Source organism: Mus caroli, unplaced genomic scaffold (genome assembly GCF_978045245.1).
Source record: "Mus caroli unplaced genomic scaffold, Mus_caroli_1 scaffold_4, whole genome shotgun sequence".
Classification (NCBI taxonomy): domain Eukaryota; kingdom Metazoa; phylum Chordata; class Mammalia; order Rodentia; family Muridae; genus Mus; species Mus caroli.
The window spans coordinates 39068211-39090538 of NW_028227259.1; the positions used below are offsets into that span (position 1 = coordinate 39068211).

General features: G+C 45.9%; 1 protein-coding gene across 5 annotated transcripts in view; it reads right to left on the minus strand.

The window, feature by feature from the left end:
* Positions 1-22328, minus strand: part of Tbc1d14 (TBC1 domain family member 14) — a 101641-nt gene that overhangs the window by 58894 nt on the left and 20419 nt on the right. The window lies entirely within an intron of this gene.

Below are 22328 nucleotides of genomic sequence, written 5' to 3' on the forward strand. Positions count from 1 at the left end.
TAGGTGCAATGTGTGAAACACACAAGGTGTCATTAGAATTGGAAACAAGACAGTTCCTGACACATTTACCAGGGGCCTACTAGGATTCCAGCATGAAGGTATAGGCCAGTGCGCACTGCCTCCTCCAATGCTGGCACCTTACTCTGAAGGCCACCTAGGGTTCTCTGTATAGCAGGAAGTAGATATAACACAGACACCAGCAAAATGGCAAGGGAGACTAAGAACCAGGTGTTGAGAACAGCACCAAATCTAAGACAGAAACTCTCCTGACCTACAGTCAAAGGATTTGGGCCCAGCCCTGTACAACAATGGAGCCACCACCCACTGCTCCTGCTAAATACCTGAAACACAGAAGGCACTGCAGCGAACTGAAACACAGTGTTATTTTTTAAATGTCATAAAAAGTGAAAGTCAAAAGTTAGAGACATATTTATACAGCTTTAAGAAGGACAATGAACATTTTCTTAGAGACTGAGAATTATCTGGTGTCACAGCAAAAGCCAGAGTCCTAACAGTATTAAGACATTTGGTCAGGTGTCAGCTTCTGCTTGTCCAGGGGTGGACTCCCTGCTAACAACCACTCCTCTGAAACAAGTTACTAGATATGACATGCAACTTTCCACCACAAACGCCACCGTACTTTTTGAACTGTGAACCATGCAAATGTATTAGCTGTTTTGAGGTTTATAAACAAGAAACAGCTACTGCAAAGCCAGGTATTTCTGTCACTAGAAAACAAAACACTTCTGCATCTCTCCCCCACAGCATCACTCCCTAATAATGCATCTCCCCCCCCACTGCATCACACCCTCACTGCACCTCTCCCACATACCCACTGCATCATACCCTCACTGCATCTCTACACACACACACACTGCTTCACTCCCTCACTGCATCTCTACACACATACACCCACACCCACACCCACCCATCCACACACACACACACAGCTTCACTCCATCACTGCATCTCTACACACACACACACAGCTTCACTCCCTCACTGCATCTTTACACACATACACCCACACCCACCCACACACACACACACACAGCTTCACTCCATCACTGCATCTCTACACACACACACAATGCTTCACTCCCTCACTGCATATCTTTCCCACACACACTGTATCACTCCCTCACTGCATCTCTCCTCCACACACACTGTATCACTCCCTCACTGCATCTCTACACACACACACACACACACACACACACACACCAGTTAGTATAAATGAGTCCATGAGACGTGACCTTAAACAAGGGAGAAGTTAAAGGCAAAATGAAATTACTCAGTGACACTCCACTGGCACCACAGACCAAAGAGGAACTAAACAAGCTTGCTCAGCTGCTGACGTATAAGCTTTGGCTAAATCATTCACTCAGGCATAATCCTTTGCCCTGCCTCATGGGCAGTGTGAGCAGCCTGGAGAGGGGGCTAGATGGAGAACACCTCGGCAACTTTCATGTTGTACTTCCAGGAGGCTGAGCTCGTGCCCAAACCTAAAAACAGAAGTAGCAGGGAGAAGGGCCCCAGCCTTCATACCAAAGCCTAGACAGAGGTGGCAGGGACCAAGGGCAAGGCTTTCAGTGGGGCAGATCCAAGAAAGTCAAGGACATCTGAGGGTTAGCCAGAGCTGGACCTGTACCCGAGCTCTACCCTTTCTCTTGTTTGTCATCCACACAGGGGAAGAAAGGGAAGACAAGACAGAGGTCATGAGACCTGGTAAGCTATCAATCAGTTCTCATTTCTTTCCCTCTCCATCCCTACTCAGTGTGTTTTGTTTTGTTTTTGTCTTATTTGTGTGTAGGTAAGATTCATCTATTAACCTCTAGTTCCACCTCCTAGAGCCACTAAAATCAGGATGCTCAAGAGATAACAACCTACCCAGATCCAGCCACCAATACAAAGTCGTGCTGGGAAGGCGGCTGCCAAGGTGACTGCAGGCCCCGTGGAGGCCATCTACAGCAGCTATCTGGACAGCAGCACATCTCAACAGATGTGTATCAGACACTCTGCTCAGCTGCTGGAGAGGCATAGCACAGGAGGCAGTATCTGCCCTGGGAACCTCACAGTGTGGGCAAACCACAGGGCCAGCCCACGCTGTTCAGATTCTCATGTTAACTGAGCCTTCACCCCTTGACTTTCCAAGATTGGACCTAAACCACAGGTTCTCCTCCCAGGAATGCACGGAGCACTGCTCCACCACCAGCCTGGATTCCTCCATGATGGCCGAGGAGGCCGTATTCAAAGACAACAGGAGCCAGAGCCTTGCACAGGCATAAGAAAGAGGAGCACAGCTTCAAGAGGATGCCCATCACGGTATCACAAGGAAACCTGACTCACATGGCGAGATTCACCTCCATCTGTCCAAACACTTCCCGACTGAAACAGCTGTCCAGGTATATACTGACCTTCTCTGCATGGTCCTCTAGCATGGATCTCCTGCTCAACAGAAGGTACTGTAAACATCACCTGTGGCTTCTGGTTAAGGATGGTAAGATTCCAAGGTGTTGGGTAAATTCCCAAGGCCACCCACCTAGCAGTCAGGCCTCCCCAAGTCAAGTGAGGAAATAAGTGGCATCTGTTCACTGGACATGGCCCACTAGGCTGGGTTTTCTCTCAGTGCATGTGGAGAATGGCTGACTCCTATCAGAAGAGGTTTGCGGCACAGGGAACCAGTGTCCTGTTCCTTCAACTTCTAAGAAAAGACAGAGGAAAGGACGGTGATAATGCAGCTTTCTCACTATCATTCCTCTATCCCTGCTTGTAGAATCAAATGGGTAAGAAGAGAGAGGTGGTCTTCCTGGTAAGAAGCTAGTCACACTAACTCAAGCAGCTAGGCACCTATCTACTTCAAGACAGCTGTACAGTGGAAACAGCTCCGTTTTCTTTTTAGTGTTCTTCAATGTGAACTACTGGTTGAATATTGGTTGGTTGGTTGGTTGGTTTTTTTAGAAATCTCTCTCTCACACACAGACACATACATACATAGAGAGAAAGACACACACACACAGTGAGAGGTTTCTGGTTTCTCTTGAAGTATCCCATGTGAGCACACTGGCAGCACAGGGAGTCAAAGCCACGGCAGCCTATAGGGTGTGTTGGCCTGTAGCACCCAGCACTGCCCCCACATTTATCACACAGCTAACACCAGCATTTCCATCACCTGTTTTTAGGGAGGATCTGACCCAGATTTTTAGGGACTCTCTAAGCTTTGATAACTTAGACAGGAGATCCTTTAAGAAAAAAAAAATTAATTATGAACACAAAATTAGGGGTAAATGAGTGCTTCTGGAGACTAAGAAACATTAGTGTTGCCCCACATTCAGTCCCAGCACTCTATCATGTGAAACCTGGAGCATGTCAGCAGCCGGAAAGACTCTAGCAAGTACTGAGAACCAACGTGCATATACTCTGTTGTTAAATGCCTCTGGCCTTATAAGTATTGTATAAGTATTCCTGTCCTCATTAACTTTTGGGATAGACTGAAAACAAAAGATGGCTTCAAAAACAACAACAAGATGCATGCAGGGCTGTACCTTGCCCCTGTCCTCAGAAGGCAGTCACAGAAAACATAGGGACAATGTCAACCTGGTACTTCACCAGGGTGTAAAGCTCCCGAGGCTGCCTCTGCCAGTTACTGCTTCATCTCTAGAGCCCAAACCAGGCCCTGGGTACATAGAACATGCTTTTCAAGGTACTGAGGACACAGTTCAGGCTCCATTCCCAACACAGCATTAACCAGTGCAATTCCAGCACTCAGAAGGTAGAAACGGAGGGACCAGAAGTCTAAGTCATGCTTGACGACATGGGAAGTTTGGAGTCAGCCTGGGCTACATAAGATGGTCTTAGATGGGGCTAGAGAGATGGCTCAGTGCTTAAGAGCACTGACTGCTCTTCTGAAGGTCCTGAATTCAAATCCTAGCAACCACATGGTGGCTCACAACCATCCGTAATGAGATCTGATGCCCTCTTCTGGAGTGTCTGAAGACAGCTACAGTATACTTAGATATAATAATAAATAAATCTTAAAAGAAAAAAAAACTATCTTAAAAATAGAAAAGTAAAAATCTTGACCAAGGGATTTTTTTTAAGGGTTCCAGAAAGACTGTTACTGTATACTACCATAGAGGAAAGCAGGCTCTAGAGCTGTCCAGGAGACATCAGCCACATGGAACTAGGATCGGTCAAGGAGGAGGTTGGCTGAGTGGGCGGATGACAGCCCCTGGCCTGGTGGAGCAGGTTCAACCAGCCAGGCACTCCTGAGGGATTTCTAAAACTCTGCTGAGGTGTCAAGGAAGAGAAGCTCCAAAAAGGCCCCACCCTCGGGTACTGCGTATGTGAGAGGCATGCACTTGCCACCGGACTCGGCCATCATTCCTTATCCCTTCCCTCCTTTGGCTCACAACATCAGAATCCAAAGCTGAACTGCAGCACTCATCTCCAGGAGAGCCACTGGCCCATTTCCAGGCACAGCTACCTGTTACAGGTCACTTGTCACTCTCTGGCAGCCTGGAGCTGACCAGGCACTTGTCACACATTTTACAGTCCCCTCCCAGCATCCAGCCACCAAATAAACAAGAAGAGGCCCAGAAGAACCTAGAGAGACAGAAAGAACATGACTGGTCCTCTCCTGCCCATTATACTGTACCTCTACCCTCAAGTCTGACATGTATGCACATCTACAGCTAGTCATCTCTAGCCTGGCTTTGAGAAAGCAAGGAACAGTTAGTTACAGGGCTGCTACACAGAGACACGTTTTCCTCAGCAACCCCACGCTTACACCGAGACCAAGTAATAACACTAGTAGAGTTCTAGGCATGTCTGCACTAACATGCCCCAAAGAGTACATTCCCAACATCCTCCCTAAACACAAGTGAGTGTGTCCATTTTAAACAGGGCCACCCAAGGAAACTTCCCTACCATATCAAGGCATCAAGTTACCTCATACCAAATCCTCCACCACAATGAGAAAGCCCCGGCTCTGGCTGTCCCTAGTTACACAGAGAGGCATAACAGACACTCACCTGTCCATGAGCAGAAGCAAAGGGGAAACAGCCATGATTCTACTGTGACCACACAGTCCTCAGGGACCGGACACAGATGCTCTGAATCTCCTGGTGCCTCATACCTGGCAAGCCACAGTGTCAGGGCCACACCAGTGTCCTCCTTCTACTTGTTCTGAAAGACGAAGGCTTGCAGGATGGAGTGGATCAGCTGGAAGGGCAGGGGTGGGACACCTTACATGTCACAGGAAGGGTGGAGGCAGAGAGGCAGGCAAAGCTGAACAGCAAAGCCTGAGTGCTTAGGTCCCCAAGCCAGGGCACAGTTCTAGCACAAGTCAAATCAGATGGGACAGACAAGTTTCTGATCATAGGCCCACTGTCACTTCACACTTGGAAGCACTAGAGCACAGTACAAACTGCCATCCAAGCAATACCTGTGACCACACTAAGCTGGAAGGAGAAGAAAGTAAGTGTTAGGTATACAAGTGTGTCAAGGCGTGTGTCATGTCCAAACACCCCTTTGACAACCAACACTGGAGAAAGTCCCTCTCATTCACAACTGCAGGTACTGTTTAAAAAAAAGAAAGAAAGAAAATCACAAGCCAGGCAATGGTGATACACACCTTTAATTTCAGCACTTCGAAGGCAGAGGCAGGTGTACCTTTCTGTGAGTTCAAGGTCGGCCTGGTCTACAGAGTGAGTTCTAGAATAGCCAAGGCTACACAAAGAAACCCTGTCTCAAACAAAACAAAAGAGAACAAAACAGAAGCTAGAAATGACTCAGTGGTAAAAAGCACTTCCTGCTTCTCCACAGGACTTGACTTTGGTTTCTCAACTCCAGCTCCCGGAAACCTGACGTCTTCTTGCCTCCACAGGTGCAGGAGTTCAAGGTCCTCCTTGGCAGATAGAAATCTAACAATCTGGGCTATTGAGACCCTGTCTTAAAAAAGCGAAACACCCTACATATGATGATTCATAAACTCAACACTCCAGAAGCTGAGACGGGAGGGCCAAGCATATGACATCAGCCTGAACTATACAGAGTTCCAAGATACACAGTGATGAGACCCTGGCTCAAAAACAAAAACGATCTAACAACCTCAAATTCAACAAGCACCTAAACTCTAAACCCACCAGCAGTTACCAGAGGTTGCTTCTTCTGGGGGTTGCCAACTGTCAGTCCTGTAAAAGGCCCTCCACAGGCAGTTGTCAGCTCTATTAACACTTCACAGAGAAACACTGTGTCTGTAGCTGCACCAGAAACATCTGCTCAACAGCCAGTGACCTTGTCTGGGACAAGGAGTTGGTGACTCCAAGGAATGCAATGTCACTTGATACGTTGCAGAAAGGAAGGGGGAAGGTGATTTTATATGGTATAGGACAATAAAAAATGTTGACTCCATCATTTAAAAACTCACAAAGAAAATAACCAGGTTCAGATGGCCTCACTGGCAGTCTTCCAAACATGGAATGAAGAAATACAGATGCTTAAAGAACAAGTCTTAGTCCTTCTCCGTTCCAAGGCTCATCCCAAGAAATGTATTAGGCCACTCAACAAACCCATGCACTGACATCACTTACTAAGAAAAGTACCTCAGCCTCAGAACCCCTGCCGAGCCTACAAGCAGCCCAGGGCTCGCTCTGGAGTGAGGGAGAAGGGGCCAGGGTATATGTGGAGTATGAACAAATGTTTAAAGTCCCCTGTGCTGCACTGGAGTATTTTACTATGGCACTCAGAGAGAGCAAAGCTGACTTTCGGGACATATGTAGGTCAGTAAGTTTTAACATATCTATAGCCATATATCTATAACATGTCTCTAACTGCCAACCAAGAGTCCCTTTTTATTACATTCTTTAAATGTTGTGTGTAAAGGAGGCGTATGTACTACAGCGTGCCTGTGGGCATCAGACCTACGGAAATAGTTCTCTTATCACCTTAGGGGTCTCTGGCACTGAACTCAGGCTGTCATGATTTGTAGCAACCACCCATCAGCTGAGCCATCCAATCAGCCCCAGAGAAAATCATAGAAACCATCTGAGAATACAGAAAGAATATGAAATCATTAGAAAAATGCAATAACATTCACACACACACACACACATACACACTACAATAAGCTAAAGGAGAAAACATAGCCAGCAATGGATAAAGAAAAGCCATTCAATAAAGTGCAAGACAAGCATGCCTTTTTTTAATACCTTAAAACTAGGAATAAAAAGGAACGCCCTAGTGTGAGAAAAGATCCCCAACAGAAAGCCATACTTCTGAGCAGAGCTACGGCAATGCTGACCACATCTCAGGGGTCAGGACGCCAGGGACTTTGCCAGTACCACCTCAATGTACGGCACTGTAGAGGGAGGGAAGAAGCAGCAACGAGGTAAGAAGAGAGGTAACAGACAGAAAGAGTCATGCTACAGAGACAATCCAAAGGGTTTACACATAAGCTATTAGAGTAACTGAGCTTAGCAAAACCACAGGACTCAAATTGTATACATAAAAATTAACACTACTCAGAGTCACAACTATATATTATATTATAAAACTATCAAAAATATCTCAGAATAATTTTGAATTTTTAAAAATTACTTATTATTTATGCATTTATGTATTTACTAGGGGGAGCATGTGGCCCAGCGCACACGTGAAAGTCAGAGAATAACCTGTGGAACTCAGGTATCTTCTCCCACCATGTGGGTCCTGAGGATGGAACTTGGATTGGCAGGCTTGGCTGCAGGTGCCTGTATCTCCTGATCATTGCACCAGCCATTTTTTTTTAATAAATTTAATGGAAGAAACACAAAACCTTTACATTAAAAAAAAAAAAGCATAAAGAAAGAAACAAACAAACAAAAAAACCCTAAACTAATTGAGAAACTAACATTCAAGGATAAGTAATCTTCATTGATCTATAACAATAAAATCCCCAATTAAAAAAAAAAAACCCTGGGGAATTTTTACAAAAAGGAAACTGCCAAACTGTAAAATTGCTATGGAAATGCAAAGGAGCAAAGCTGCCAAGGTAATGTCACAGAAGAACAAGCAGGAGAGCACAGGCAGTTACCCGGTCTCTCACATGGCTGCCCTAAGAATACCATGGCGTTAGTGAAGGAGAAAGTAAGGGCGGGAGACAGTCACCTGGGTACCCTCAAAGGTTCAGGGAGAAAGAAAATCTGCATACTGCATGTGAAGATCTACTGGTAATGGCAAAACAACAAAACTTCCAGAAGACAGCAAGAATCCTACAAAGGTAACAAGAAATCACATGCCATAAAAGGAAGACAGGTAAGGTAGAATTGATTACAGCCTAAAATACCTTTGTTCACAAACAAAACCAAAAACACAAACAAACAAAACATAACAAACATCAGGAAAATTAGAATGTAGGCTATAAGCCGAGTGTGGGAGTATATCTGTACTTCCAATCACGTAGGAAAAACACTTGAATCCAGTAATTTAAGACCAATCTGGGCAACATGATAAGCAGTATATAAAAAAATAAAGTAGGCCATGGTGAAGGACAAGGTATTTGTGGCACATGTATCTGACAAGGGATGCTATCCTGAATATACAAATCAATTGTCATGAGTATACAGCCCAGAGATGGAACACATGCTTAGCATGCATAAGGCCTAAGTTCCTTCCAGCTTCCCAGGAAAAACAGTAAAAAAAACATAATAAAAACCACCACAAAAGAAATTCCAAGTGTCAAGTACAATAGAAAAAGATGCAGCCTATTGTTAAAATAAAAATGCAAATTAAGCTGGGCATGGTGGCGCATGCCTTTAATCCCAGCACTCCGGAGGCAGAGGCAGGCGGATTTCTGAGTTCCAGGCCAGCCTGGTCTACAGAGTGAGTTCCAGGACAGCCAGGGCTACACAGAGAAACCTTGTCTCGAAAAGCAAATTAAAACCAGCACAGCCCTATCCTGTCACCAGGATGAACAATGAAAACAAAATTGGCAATACCCATGTCTAGAGAGGCTACTGACCAAACTGACTCCCAATAGAGCCAGTAAAGTGCGAAGTGCTATAGCCATGCTGGGAAGAGGCCTGGCATGGACAACTCAGCCTCTGGGATTCTGCCTAGATGTGTGTGCCTCAAAGCACAGGCACCGAAGTATTATGATCGGCATCACCCTTGCGTGCTGAAACTCAGCAAAGTACCATCCACAGGAGCACAGGCAGAGTGTGAGCCAAGGAGCCCAAACCCAGGTGTGCACACCAGGTTACTCCGTTTATCTCAACAGTGGTCCCCTCTCAGGACAGATACTGTGGGGGAAGTGGCCCAAAGAGGCTTCTGCAGGCTGCTACAGCAGCACTGATATGAATGTGCTTACTCAATGTGAACTCAGCTCTGCCACCCTCCTCTGTGGCTCAGCTGGAAGTCCCGCCCCACACAGCCCCTGCAAGGCTCCCAAACCACTTCCACCAGTCTTTTACACAAAGAGCTGGCAGCGTGTGGCCTAGTTTGTTTGTTTGTTTGTTTGTTTGTTTGTTTGTTTCTTTCTTTCTTTCTTTCTTTCTTTCTTTCTTTCTCTTCTTTCCTTTTTAAAGGAAATTTTTGTTGTTGTTTTCAATTGCATGTGGAGATCAAAGGAACAGTATGTGGATGCTGGTCACCAGGCTTGGTAGGAGGCAAGCACCTTAGCCTGCTAAGACACCTTACAGGCCCAGAACTCTAGTTTCTAACTGGCCTACCTCCTACTACATGGTGAGAGCCCTCCTACTTGGTCTCTGTACCCCAAGGCTGGGCATGAAACCTACTGGGTAACTCATTAATCTAACCCTGAAATGACTCCTCTGCAAGTCTCCAGAGTCCACAAGACCCGTATTTTCCCTATCCACAACCTCCCAAGTCTTCTAAATGCTCCCTAACACGGAAAGGGAAAATTAAACAGGGATTCCATTCTCTTCTAATATCAACTTCGATTTTTATGAAGAGCAAAAGAAAGCAGAGCAAAGGGGGCTAGAGAAATGGATCAGCCATTAAGAACACTTGTGCTCTCCCAAAGGACCCAAGTTCAGTCCCCAGCATCCACATAACGCAGCTCCTAACTTTCTGTAACTCCACTCCCAGGATTAAAAGGCCTGTGACCTCCATAGGCACCTGAACTCAGGTACACACATATTCACATGCAGATATGCACACCTACACATAATTAAAAATTATCAAACTAAATCTAAAAATGAAAGCAGCATGAGAGTGGCTATGTAAATATAAAATGTGCTTGACTAGAAATATGCACTCTATTCCTAATCTCCAACTGAATACTAAGAAAAAGAGGGGGGAAATCGGTCAATAGTCACGAGTCTGTCCACACAGTACTCAGAGTAATCTTGGAACTGCAGCAATCTCAGGAGAGCCCTGAGAAGACTGTGCTCCTTTAGCCCCAGAAAGAAGGAAGGTCTGACTGAAGGGGGCAGAAAGTGTATTCCTGAGATATGGACTCCACACAGACGTGGCTCAAACCCCAGCTGCCTAGCCTACCTGACTCCAGGCAGAAATGAGCCCCACAGCCTTCCTTATATTATATTATAATGATGTCACCACTCAGTTCCCAGGACTGTATTTGTCAATGTGCTTATTAACCAGACAATAATTGATTAATTACATAAGACCAAGCATCTCATCTCGTTTAACAGGAAACGTATTGATGAGTTATTTTTTCATTCAACATATGCATACTGAATCAACTTATATCCTACACACTGTGCCAAATACTGGAAGTGATTACTGAGGACTACAAGTCTAGGTCCCCTGCTCCAAGCGGCTTACCACGGGGAGGCTTATTATTTATACCATAATGGATGGCTTTCCCCAAAGAGGACAATGTGGAAGCTGCCTGCCTGTGGCACCCAGCAGAGAGAAGAGCTCTCTGAGCACAGCCTTCACTTGAGAGTTGGCCTTGGTTGCACTACATTCCAGATTTGCCTGCAGGGTGCTTACAGCTTCTGATGTATGTGTCTCACTCTAATCCAGGTAAGACTAACCTCTAAGAGTGGAACTTGGATGCTTTCTCTCAGTAAGTGATGTTTTCATAATTATTATTATTTTTCAGTGCTAAGGGCTAAGTCTGGGGCCTCCACATACCAGATACCTGTTTGGTCATCGAGTATCTCCTGCTGAACATTTTGTTAATGTGTCCCTGACACTTTTATTGTGCTAAGAACTTTGCTCTTTAACCAATACACACTTCCTACTTCTTTAATTGATGTTTTACTCTGTATGTATTTAAGATAACTTTGTGTTTATGGAAACTGCTGGAGAGAAGTTATCTTTAGACTTTGCTTTAAATCTGTGCCTCATTTCTACTCACTACAGTAAAGTCAAACAGCAAGCCCTGCCCTGCAGTACGTGTGCTATCTAGTATCTTCAGATTCTTCTAGCTCACTGATCCAAGCTGGAAGTAACTCCTAACCCAATGGGCTTTTAAAACACAATGTGCCATTCCCCCTGTACCCCAACAAATCTGGGCCACTCTCCCCATAAGCCAACAGCTCCCTTGTTTTCTCTCATAAAGCAAACACCAAGCCATAGAGTATCACTTACACTGGCTCCAGAAACATGGGTCTATTGGTGTGGCTGAAGAGAACCAAGCCACTACACGCTGTTGATGTTCAGAGACTGAGGAACCATAGCTGGGAGGAGCTGAGATCAGGCATGACTAAGACTCAGGCTCAGTCCTGGGGGAGCTCACAGAGAGAGCAAGGCCACATGGCAATACAGGAGACCTGCAGAAGACAGGACAGGCTGACAATAATAGACTACTACAGGGTGCCTGTAGAAGACAAGGCAGAATGACAGAGTAACAATTGGAGATGGGTACTGTGTACTGTGCTCTGGTAGGAGCTGCCCCGGGGCTGGAGAAGCTTCAGAGAAGGGTGTCTGTTGTGCTATTCCTTAAGTATGCTGCAACTGGGCAGAGTCAAGAAGCAGAGGGGAGGGAGCATCTCAGGCAGAAGCAGGAAGTATGAGGCAGAGCACCAGAGCCACAGTCTATCAGAAAAAACAAAGGCTAAAGAGAGAAGCCCTCTCCAAACCATATTATACTAATCAGAGGCCAAAGAAATGGCAAATTCCAATAGCCTCCAGTCATTTCTAGGTGTACATTATTCATAAAATAGAGTCTGGGTGTTCACTGCTTACAAGCGTCCCCCAAGGAAAAAAGGCTCCTAGCATATAGCACTGTGCCCTCAGTGAAGGGGTTTGTGGAGGGCAGTCAGAACTGACCAATGGTCAAGGGCAATGTTCATGAAGCAGCAGTTCTGGGAACCAATCCCCTATTACATTATCTAAAATGTGGACCAAGCAGTCTGTAGTACACACAGCGGAAATAAAACCCATTTCCTTATTGATAGGAAAGTAAATGATTCATAGGGAGGAAGACCACAAAGATATTATTACTATACATTAGTTACTATACATTATCATTATATGTTAGTATATTAATGAATAAATTTGGGAACAACTTTTAATTATGTAAGAAACGGTTTTCTCGAAGTTAAACTGTAAAACAGCAAACCATGGAAAGAGCCTCTGAGTTTTTGTTACTGATACTATTGTTTTATTTTTACGGTGCTGACCAGAGCCAAGGCCCCATATATGCCAAGCATGTGTTCTGCCTCTGAGGCAGATCCCAGCAGCACCAGTCTATTTCATTTTAACATTTAAAACTCATAAAAAGTCTGTAAGGAAATAAAGAAAAATTATAGTAGGTATGAAAGAATAATAATTCCCAAAGCATTCCTGCATATTTTTAAAGAAGAGATGCTTATTTAAATAGTATACTTAGGGGGCTAGAGAGATGGCTCAGTGGTTAAGAGCACTGACTGCTTTCCAAAGGTCTTGAGTTCTAATCCTAGCAACCACATGGTGGCTCACAACCATCTGTAATGGGATCTGATGCCCTCTTCTGGTGTGTCTGAAGACAGCTACTTATACAGAAAAAAATAAATCTTTTATTTAAAAAAAAAAGTATATTTAGGGGTTAGAGATGGCTCAGTGGTCAAGAGTAATGTCAGCGGGCTGGTGAGATGGCTCAGTGGGTAAGAGCACCGGACTGCTCTTCCGAAGGTCCGAAGTTCAAATCCCAGCAACCACATGGTGGCTCACAACCACCCGTAATGAGATCTGATGCCCTCTTCTGGTGTGTCTGAAGACAGCTATAGTGTACTTACATATAATAAATAAATAAATCTTTAAAAAAAAAAAAAGAGTAATGTCAGCATGCCCCTGCCCTGTGCATGGTACCCTCTGCAGGTTTCTCTCAGCTTCGTTATTTTACCCCCTTTATTATGATGTGCCGGTTAGACAGTCACTCTGTGTTGCTTTTATACATCAAAGGGACAAATTTAAAAATAAAGTCACAGGCTGTCCTCTAAACTAGGCTGGCAACAGAACTTCCCACCACAATGGAAATGTACCCATCTGAGCTACTCATTACAGTAGTGGCTGACTCCCACGTGGCTACTGAGTGCCTGAAAGCGGCTAGTAAGGCTGAGGATCTCAATTTTCCATCTTAGGTTATTTTAATTGGCTTTAATTAATGACTAACACACTGGGCAGCACAGGGCCAGACTGCAAAGCAGACTCCAGACAGCCAAAGTGAGCACAAACTGCCATGAGGGCCTCGGATCAGGAGCTGGTGAGCTGCTTAGTAAGGCTCTGACGCAGGGCCTGAGCAACTGCAAGACAGATATGAAATAAATAAGGCGAGCACCATCCACCAGCCTTAGAAACATTGTTCCAACAGTGATATCCTTGGAGAGCACTCTCCCTTACCCAAACTCCAATCTTTACTAGAATGCCCCCTGCTCAGCAAGCCCCAATACCCTATCTAAACACAGTCTTTCAGCTTTCTCATCCCCATCCTCCCTGACACCCTGCTTTCTCTCTCCACTGCACCTACAGTCCGGCAGCAAGTGAATCACCACTCTGCAGATGCACTCAGACTACAAGGCAAATGAGATCTTATGTGGGGTCAAGCAGGTTCTGCTCACTCTAGAGCTGGGTCCTCAGGTGAACGTTCTCTGTGGAAATGTATGATGTCTGAATCCAGACTTTGCTTGGCAAACACTGAGTTCTTCTCTACCGCAAGCACAGAATGAACAAAAAATGGTTTCTCAGTCTAGTAGACGGGACCCAGCCAGTCGACACTGCTCAACAACCATGCCATAGCAACAACACACAGGTGAGGACTTGCAAAACACCGTAAAGGGAGCCCTCTGATCCCAGAGGCTTTCTTGCTAAAGTATGCACAGCAGTAAGAGGTAGAAGGAAGCCATTGCAGGAGGGGGTCTCCAGACCTGCAGAAAGACAGGGGCTATCAGCTGAGATGTGATTCAGGAAAGCTCTTAGGGACGAGTGACTCTGAAACTAGCTGCGCTATCTCTACTTAGCACACAGGAAAACCAAGTCTACAAAGCAATTTCTCCACAAGAAGGGATGGCATGGTCAGACAGCTTCTGCTACTAAAGAAGAGTCTGCCATCAGCCACCTGGAAGGCTTCACTGTCTCTTCAGCCCTTACTCCAGGCAAGTCCACAGAAGCTCAGGAGAACAGCCATCCTAGTCACTCAGCCAAGGTTTCAGTCCCTCTTGTAGGCCCCATGCTGTCTGCGAAGGGTTCCAACCAGAACAGATAACCTGCTGAGTGCGGCCACAGGGAATACCCAAGGAACTAAACACAACCCACCAGGACAGCGGAAGCCCTGGCACAGAGGAGTTTGAGATGACACGCACTTCCCCAGCACCCTCCATGAGCTGGTCTACTGAGGATATAAACTTCTTGGGGCATACAATGACCTCCAAAGCTGGAAAGAACATGCTGTCTGGGCTAAGCATTTACATACATGACTCTGGGATGGGGCCTCTCAAGGGAAGTACAGAAACTGTGTCACTGAGTAAGTCCTCTTCTCTGCAGGCTTGCCTTAGGGAGGGGTCGCTGTATAGACTCTTACCTAGCAGGGAATGTGAAGGGAACATCAAATGTAGACAACCAGCTGTGAGTAAGGGTGGGGTCCCTGGAGAGAAAAGAGGAAGTAGCATCTCGTGCCCACATGATGATGGTCCGTGTTCCTCCGGAGCATTTCCTCTTAGCATTCACTTCCTCTCTTGCCATAGTAACCTGGACCTCTCTAGAAACAGTGCTTGGTCATGCCCACCAAACACCGTGCAGAGTGCACGGAGCAACCATGGCCCATATACCTCCTGAACACTTCAGTCACTAGTGGGTCCTTGAAAAGGGGCATCTGCATGGCCTAAATTTGGGGCTATTCAGAGTCCTCACCTTCCACAGGATTCATGCACCATCCTCCAGCCCAAGCCAACCTCCCCCTGAAAGACAGGTACTACTCATAAATGGAATCTTCTTAAACCATGGGACTCTTTTATCAAGGCCAAGTAGCACCTCTTAGAACATGGAACTTGAGATGGCATCCTGCCTTCTTCATCTCCAACATTTAAGGGTGTGTGTGTGTGTGTGTATTCTCAACCTTCCCTGCTAGCATCTCCAAGCACAGCTTAACTCACCAGTCGAGTGGAACAAGTTCATAGAGGAAAACCTCATAGAGGAAACCAACCTCAAAGTTGCCATGAGCTCCCTCCGACTCCCTCCCTTTCGCGTCCATCACCTACAAGGGGCCTATTTTGCCCAGCACAAAATCAAAACTCACCACTGTGATCACACCTCAACTTCTACTTCTTACTTACTTCATTGTAATAAGGAAAATGACAACACTGCCCCACCCGAGTGCCTGTTCAGGGGAAACAAAGCTGGGGCTGAGGAAGTTACCAGGAACACAGACAAGCTGCCTTCCAGTCAGTCTCTCAGCAGGACCCAGCATTGTTTCCTCCTCTGCCCAAATATCCACGGTCAGGATAACCTCAGCACCACCTTCTTCCTCAAACACAATACTCCACCCCTGAGGCTAAGGCCTGAACGCTTGTGTTCTCCACCTCCAAATTTCCATGCTGGAATCCAATCCCCAAGTTGACAGTACTGAGTGGCAGCTTTAGGAAGAATTGCAGGCAAAAGGCATCATGACTGAGACTGATATCCATATATAAGCGGCCCCAAAGAGTTGCCCCTTTAGCACATGAGGATACTATTGGGGTTGGAGACATGGCTCAGTGGTCAAGAGTGCTTGCTGTTCTACCAGAGGACCCAAGTTTGGTTCCCAGAACCCACATTGGGCCGTTCACAACTACCTGTAATTCCAGTTCCAAGGGATCCAACACCTTTCTCTGATAGAATTTAGGATCACCACAGAAATACATCCCCAATATATAAGGGTGTTTGCAGAAAAGCTTAATGGAAGATGGAAGAGCCACTCTGAATATGAGTAGCACTATTCCACGGGCTTACTGTCTCTGCTTGCTGACGTCAGATGCAATATGACCAGCTGCCACATGCGCCTGTCACCATTACTTCCCTGCCATGATGGACTATACGGATAAGCTGTGAGGCAGAACACACAGCTTATCTTCTTCCTTCCTTAAGTTGCTCTTTGCCACAGCACCAAGGAAAGTAAGTAATACACCATCCGTCAACACAACCTTGGTGTGTCCACAGATACCACATCTGCTGACGCCACTACTGACCCTCCCAGCCTCCAGGACTGGTGCGCCCAGACCACCCTCGCAATGGTAGCTTATTATAATAACGTACACCAGAACATTTTCAGCTGAGAACCCTGCTTCCTACTGACCAAAAACAAAACAAAACAAAACAACCAGAGAGATGTGGGGACAGAACCAAAGAATTCTCATTCATTGCTGCTGGGAATATAAAACTGTGAAGCCACTTTGGAAAACAGGCAGTTTCTTCACCACTGAACAAACAGGCTTATCTTACAGCAGAGCAACTGCATTCCCTAGGATGTACCCAAAAGACTTGAAACCCGTACACCCACACGGATTGTTACAACAGCAGCTGTTTATATATGCCAAAACTTGGAAGCAACTAAGATGCCCTTTGATGAGCAAACAGATAAACTATGTCAAATCCATACAGGGGAATATCACTCAGGATTTAAACATGAGCTCTGCCCTCTAAAAAAGAGCAGGATTGGAGAACAGATGGACTCAGAGACTGAGCGCCTGCACAGGTCTGTAGCAGATTGAGTTGTAGGACTGAAAGAAATGGACGCATGCCCCCATCCCTAGCCCAGAAGCTACCTCCAGTTGACAACAGCTTGCAAATGAAAATTTAGTTCTCCCAGGCAGTCTCACTGGGGAACAAACTCCTCTTAAGGGCAGGCTGCATGCCCAGCGGTAGATGTCAGCAGGCGGCAAACTCAACAGCCTCCCTGGAGGTTCCTTTTCCATGTCAGGTTTATTTTTACTTTTATTTTATTTATATACATTTTTCCTCTCTACCCCACAGGTCCTCCGCATATATATGATGGCACCCAGTTTAGGGTTCCCGTGGGACTCCTGATTGGATGATACATGGTCTTTGCATCTGTTCCTGCTTTGTGTCCCTGCTCTCAGGCTCTTTTCCTTCTTTTGGTTTGTCCTATTCCAGTCTATTAGCTTTTGTCTTATGTTGTTATTATATCTTTTTCCTTGTCCTCATCCCACAGCAGGAAGATTTAACCCAGTGACCTGTGCACCAGTCTGCCCATCTTGAAATGTTCTCCCTTCTCTTCGGCCTGGCTCTCGGAGCTCAACATGCTGATTACATGAGATGGCTCTTTTCATTCTCACAGACCCCTAAGTAGAACACCTCAGCTTATTTCACAGACAAGCACACAAACACTGAGCCTGAGTGCCTACCTTGCCCAAGACCACAGGTCAGCACACCATGACACAGCTAAGAAATCACTGGCCAGCCCTCCTTCCCAGGCTTCTCAGCAATGCACAAGCGTGTGTCCACACCAGAAGCAGCTCCACAGCCCGTGATCTGGTGCACCTAGAAAGCTCAGGACACAGGACAACAGCAAGCAGAGTGCATAAGAAAGTCCTAATTATAAATCCAATGCTACCTCTCATTTCTCTAGTGCTAATTCTAAAATGGTCATAGCATTAGAAAATAAGTCAAACAACATAAAGCTGAATCACTATGACTATTCTGGCCACACATCTATTCCACACCTAGGTATACCTCCTCTCATTCATCCAACAACACTTGATGTGAACTTGTTCTTCTCATAAACCTAAAGGTCAGAGTGCCAAGCCCTGCGCCATCTGTGAACCCCGTGGCAAGTTAATCAACCTCTGACATGGTTTCTACACAGAGAAGCAGAATTACCAGCATGTTCTTAAATCAGTAAGTTTCCAATGCAAAATCCAAAAAAAAAATTCTAGGTATTTAAAGCAGAAATGGATTTAACACAAGGAATAAGATTATTTCAAGATCATAGGAAGAAGTTGGTTCTGAATGATCCCCTGACCCTAGGAACAGGTCCCTGAGCAACATAAAACTGATATAACTGAGGTGCAAACGGAAGCTGTTACTGGACTTGCTGAACTCAAGAACCCAGCAGGCAATCAAAATCACCGCCTTTGGGAGGGAGCACAGGGCTCTCCTGCACAGCAACTGCTCTCAGCATCCAGGAAGCGGCAACCAGACACTGTCAACTCTACAGGAAAGCCTCCCACCTCTCTAACATCAGTAGGTACCAGAGAGCAGCAAAGAGAAGGAAAACAGCTTGCACCTCATTTCTGCCTCAAACCTCCCACAGTGGGAGAACTGCATGGTCCTAAGTCATGTCCAAAACTCTAGCAGCAAGAGACTAGGAACAGGCTTCTGCTCTGCAGCTAATAAAGTCCAGGAAAGCAGCCCAACAGATCAACAGGCAGCCCTGAGTCCGACCTTACGCTACTCCTATTACTGTGCAGCCTGAAAAAGGCAGCCACGCAAAACAAAGAACAGCGCCAGGCACACAAAAGTGCACCGCATCCTAGGAAATGAATTCACCTCCTCTTCATACGCTGCCTCCGGTCCACAAATTTCCTATTTATCTATGATCACCAGCCAATGGGTCAAATCCCAAAAGCCTAGCTCTGTACAGGAACTGAAAACGTGGTTAGACACATTCATATCGTATCAAAGTATCTATCTGAAGATTCACTTTTAAACTGTGGTTGCAAACATCTTTACACAGATGACAATTTTTAAAAATAACACTGAAATCTCATACGAAACCTCAACAAAAGAAAGAAAAGCAAGCCAAAATCAGCATATGTATCGAGCTCACGCTGCCTTGAGAGTTAACTTCTATTTCCTCACTTAACACTGGCATTATTAGCTCTTTGCTTGAGTGGTTTTTGAAGTTGTTTTGCAGCGCCAGGGATGGAAACCGCACACACACCAGGCAAATGCTCTAACACTGAGTTATAGCTCTGTCCCTCTCATTTTAGCTCTTTACTAGAGGAGCAATTAGTCCCAGGTCACCCAAGGACACACTAGAGGCTGCAGAGGTTAAATGACTTTCTCAGGGTCACACAGCACAAAATGACAGAGCTAGTGAGGCCCCAGCCCCATTCTCAAACCACGATCCTTGCACTTTATCTTTGAATTACAAGTAAAAACAGAGCTAGCCAGACACAGACTGTGCCCCCAGAGGGCTCTCTGCCAGGTCAAGAAGCAGACTAGAAAAATCTATTGCTCTAGACCTTTAAGCACAGGCAAGCGCATCCCCAAAGGCTGTGTCTACCCCCATAATAATTAGCAGGAAAAGCTAATTATTACTTCCTATACCCATGTGGATTAGCAGATTAAACCTTTGACTTCATGGAAACCAACCCCATAGCCCAAGGAAAACAGCCACACCACAAGCATGCCACCTCTGAGTTCTATCACACCGGACTCAGAGGATCCCCTAACACAGCGCTCTTCCATGTCCGATGAGGATTCTGCTCAAATTACACTATAAGTAATCTTGGAGAAAGCTATTCAGCATCAAAGTTGTCACCAGTTAACCTAGTGCATCTGAAAGACTTCATCCATCTCCATCCCAGAACATGTGGCAAAGTCTAGAGACACTCTGGTCTCCTCCATTGCGGAATGGGGCCAGTATCTAGTGGGCAGAGGTCAGGAATGTTGCAATACACTGAGCAGCTGCCCACAGGAGTACACATCTCAAACATTAACAGTGTGTGGTGCAGAAATTCTGTTCTAAGTTACTGGGCAGTGGGTTCAACTGAAGAAATGTACAATACAGGGTCAAACGCTTACAAGAGCATTAAGAAACAAAATATGTTCTGTTCAAACCAGAGAAAGCCAGATGTAAGTGATCTCAGGAAGCCAGGTGCCCTAGCTATTTGATCTTACTTGAGCCATTTTTCCCCACTAAAGCTATACAAGGTCACACAGTTATTAAGAGAGCAGACAATAAACCTAGCTCACCTGAGCCCTGATCCAGTGTTCCCAACTGTGGTGCCCACCCTCCCAGAAGATCCACCATGTCTAGGAGAGCAGGAAGCAGTCCAGAGCTCAGGGCAATCTGATGCACAGGTGTATGTTACAACAAGAAAGGCAAACCAACAGCAGCTACACCTCCAGCTTCCATGGGGCAACGCTAGACTCAGTATGCTGCTGCAGCACGCTCACTCACTGAGTTTTATATCCCCCTGCTTCAGCGCTTCAGTGTGGCTCCTTGTCACAGTGTCAGAGCTGCCAAACAAGGATAAAGAAGCAGGAAACAAGAAATAGGAGGGTCTAGAAACTGCAAAATGCAAAGTATTTTCTCTAAAGGGGAAGAGGCTTCAACAGACAACTCTACCCATTTCCCCATAAGACAAAGGTAGCAACAGATCAGGGAATGGCCATGATCACCCAAGCTGCTGATATGTAAAGTCATCTGTGCTGATTTTATGTCAACTTGCTAAAGTCACCTGAGAGGAAGGAACCTCAATCCAAAAAAAAAAAAAAAAAAAAAAAAAAAAGCCTCCATAATACCCAGCTGTAATTGATTAATTCTTAATTAGTAATTGATGCGGGGAGGACCCAGCCCATTGTGGTGGGTGCTATCCCTGGGCTGGTGGTTCTGAGAAAGAAAGCAGGCTGAGCAAGCCGCCATAAGCAGCATCCCTGCATAGCCTCTGCATCAGCTCCTGCCTCCAGGTTCCTGCCCTGTGTGAGTTCCTGTCCTGTCTTCCTTCAGTGATGAACAGTGCCGTGGAAGTATAAGCCAAACAAACCCTCTCCTCCCCAAGCTGCTTTGGTCATGGGCTTTTAACAGTAATAGTGACCCTAATGAAGACATCGTCCACGTGTCAGTTTGTCCATCTGTACTAAGCCTTAAACGTATTAACCCACCTAACTCCACAGCCACAACAGGAACTCTTCGCTCCAATTCTGGGGAAAATAAGCGGAGGCAGCAAGCCCCATGACAAAGGGGACAAGAGATGAGTGAAGCAAAGCCAAAGACACATCAGGCACCCATGGCCCTCCTCAGTGCTCTGTGAGGGATTCAGAGACCTCAGTGAAGGTGAGTGGTGCTCACGGTCTCATAGCTAGGATGTAACTGACCTCCGAACCCAAGCTGCTCCCACTGTGCGACTTCCCAGGCACCTCTATTTCAAAAAGGGTTTCCAGGTTTGCTAAGAACCCCTGTCTCCTAGGTGACTATGAAAACCTGTCTCCTAGGCGAGCACTTCCCCTCTGAGATTGAGATGAGGACTCACACATAAGGCACTCTGGTATTCATCAACATGGAAAACTTGCAAACACTTATCCAAGTAACTGGATCCAGCCAGCTACACAGATGAGACCCCAAGCACTCCTGCATGGGAGGCCTCGGAAGGATTCTGACACACAAGGGCTCCAGAGCAATCACTGAATAACAAGTTCTGTGACCAGGAATCCACTGGAGGTGCACGGTACCTCCATCAGGCACATCAAGACCAAAGGTATCCCCAGAAGACTGTGTGCCATGGGAAGACCATCTCACTCAGGACTGGCCTTAGGCTGACCGGAGATACTCCACATTTGCCCGATGAAGCAACTGGGAAATCTAAGTTACTACATGTCCCCAGACCCAGATGTCTCTGGTGAACTCTAGACAGCACGCCACACCAAGTACTGCAAAGTCCAACAATGACTTGCTAGAAACATGTGCTGTGTGTTCCTACTTGCCAAGTTCATAGCCCAGAAGCCTCTAAAGAACGAATATGGGGCAGGTTACAACTCTAAATATATAACCGGTAAACCACCACCCTTCTGTAGAGGACCTCAGTTTCTGTGACTGACTGGTGGGGGTATACTAACCCTGGATTGTAAACTCACCCTCCACCGCGACCTACGATCATGTCTATCACCCTATGACTCCCATTTGACCTGCCTAGAACAGAGCCTTAAACAGACTCTTG